This window comes from Benincasa hispida, chromosome 8 (assembly GCF_027475165.1).
Source record: "Benincasa hispida cultivar pf3 chromosome 8, pf3_genome.v1.1, whole genome shotgun sequence".
Classification (NCBI taxonomy): domain Eukaryota; kingdom Viridiplantae; phylum Streptophyta; class Magnoliopsida; order Cucurbitales; family Cucurbitaceae; genus Benincasa; species Benincasa hispida.
The window spans coordinates 21,586,962-21,589,850 of NC_143485.1; positions in this window are offsets into that span (position 1 = coordinate 21,586,962).

Here is a 2,889-nt window from a genome sequence, read left to right on the forward strand (position 1 = left end):
CTACGGAAGGTTGTAACATAGGATTCGGAACAACCCAGGCTTCAGTAAAATGAATAGAGTCTTATAGTTCCGTCTTGGGTATTGTCTTCTATTTCGGAGGCATACTCATACCGTTCTGTAAGATCTGAAAATGGTAGGTCTACACTTACAAGACTTACTAAGTGTTAGTAATGATCTTGACCAAAAACGATAACTAAATGACTATCAGAATATGAGTTATTCTGGAGATAGTATTTGGTCAAGAACTATTTTGCTTTTGTGAAGGAATTCTTGACTGCTCCACGGTAGCATTTGTTCTAAATCACTTAAGTATCGTTGCAAAAATAATGATTATGGGTACATTATCACTTTGCTAAAACTTGATTGGATTTAAAAGCAATTCACTTATAAATTTTGTTTATAATTTCAGAATGACGAGTTCTATTATATAATTTCTGGCTTCAGACAAACTAATTGGGGACAATTATGTAAACTGGAAATCAAATTTGAATACAATACTCATGATAGACGATTTGAGATTTGTCTTAACGGAGGAATGTCCTCCCATTCCTAGCTCAAATACCAACCGAACTGTTAGGGAAGCGTTTGATAATGGATCATGGCTAATGATAAAAATTCTGCCACTATTCTTCATTGTGACAACCATAGTGATATTCAGATAGCGCATAATGATATTTTTCATCAACGGACAAAGCACATTGAGAATGTCTGCCACTTTGTCTGCCATCATCTCCAAAGTTCTACTCTGCGCCTTCAATCCATACCTACAACCGAGCAACCAACTGACATCTTCACCAAAGCCCTCTCCTCCGACCACTTTTATCAGCTACTATGCAAACTCAAGTTGGTCTCTACTCTACCACCTTGAGTTTAAGGGGATGTTAAATTGTATTGTAAAGATTCAAGTTAGGTTGAGATTCGAGGAGAGTTGTTATAGCTATTTTTGGGTTCTTGTGTACCTATACATACCTTGCATTTTACATTGCTATGTAATGGAATAAACACACAACTTTACAGTGCTAACTATCAATGTCTCATCATTGATTTCCCAAGAAATTTTTTAAGAAAGGACTTTGGGAGCTAGAGGATTCAAACACACTTCAGTATGATAGGAACATTTTTTGTTTCATGACTGCCCCCTCACCTTACATCGACATAAATGACTACCATAATCAACATTCCAACTCTTGTATTAATAGCAGATCAATTATTCAACCAAATCTTGAAACATCTTGGCTGAAAAAAAGAAAGTTCCAGGTCACTTTTTCAATTTTGCACTAAAGTCTAAGGGTTGAATTGCTTACCTTAAACTTCATCGTATCACTCTTTGACTCCTAAGATATCAAATTGCTGTTGCTCATAAAAGCGTCAATTGTCAATATCAAATTGTTGATTTTCTAAGAAACTTTTGAAGAAACAACTTTGGGAGTTAGAGGATTCGTACACACTCCAGTATGATAGGAACATTCTTTGTTGCATGGCTGTCACCTCGTCTTATAGTTGCATAAATAACTACCACGATCAGGATTCCAACACTAGCATTAATAGCAGATCGGTTTGCCAACTGGATCTTGAAACATCTTGGTTGAAAAAAGAGTGTTCCTAGTTACTTTTTGGATTTAGCACTCGAATCTAAAGGTTGAATTGCTTACTTTAAACTCCATGCTATCACATCCCAACTCCAAAGATACCAAATTGTAATTGTTCGTAATGACTCTAACTGTCATATTCTCATTGCTAATTTCTCAATAAACTTCTAAAGAAACAACATTGGAAGTTAGAGGACCCAAACACTGTCAAGTAAGGTTGGAACATTCTTTGTTGCATTGTTGCCGTCTTGCCTTACATCTACATAAATGGTTACAATAATCAGTATTCCCACATTTGCATTAATACTAGATTGGTTCGCCAATCAGATATTGAAACATCTTGGCTGAAAAAAGAAAGTTTTCGATCTCTTTTCCGATTTTGTACTCATGTCTAAGAGTTGAATTGCTTACCTTAAACTTCATTTTATCACTCTCCGACTCCAAACATACTGAATTTTTGTTGTTTGTAATAGTGTTAGCTATTAATATCTCATTGTCGATTTCCGAAAAAACTTTTATAGAAAGAATATTGGGAGTCAAAAGATTCAAAGACACTCAAGTATGACAGAAACATTCTTTGTTGCATGGTTGTCCACTTGCCTTACATCTGCATAAATGGCTACCACGATCAGCATTTCGACACTTGCATTAATAGTAGATTTGTTCGACAACTGGATCTTGAAACATCTTAGATGAAAAAATGAAGTTTTTGACCACTTTTTTCAATTTTTTACTCAAGTTTCGGGTTGAATTACTTACCTTAAACTCCATCTTATCACTCTCCATCCCCAAAAATACTGAATTGTTGTTGTCCATAATAGTGCTAACAGTCAATATCTCAGCATTAATTTCCCAAGAAACTTTTGAAAAAACAACATTGGGAGTTAAAGGATTCAAACATACTTTAGTATGAAAGGACTATTCTTTGTTGCATGACTGCCACCTCGACTTACATTCGTATAAATAGTTACCACAGTCAGTATTCCGACACTTACAATAAGGCTCTGCAATGCAACCGGTTCTTGAAACATCCTGCTGAAAAAAGAAAGTTTATCATTACTTTTTTCGATTTTACACTCTAGTGTAAGGGTTGAATTGCTTATCTTAAACTCCATCCTATCACTCCCTGACTTCAAAGATACTAAATTTTTGTTGTTCATAATAGCGCTAACTGTCGATGTCTCATTGTTGATTTCTCAAGCAACTTCTAAAGAAAGAACATTGGGAGTCAGAGGATTCAAATGCACTCTAGTATGACAAGAACATTCTTTGTTTCTATTGGGGTAGATGCCCTAAATCT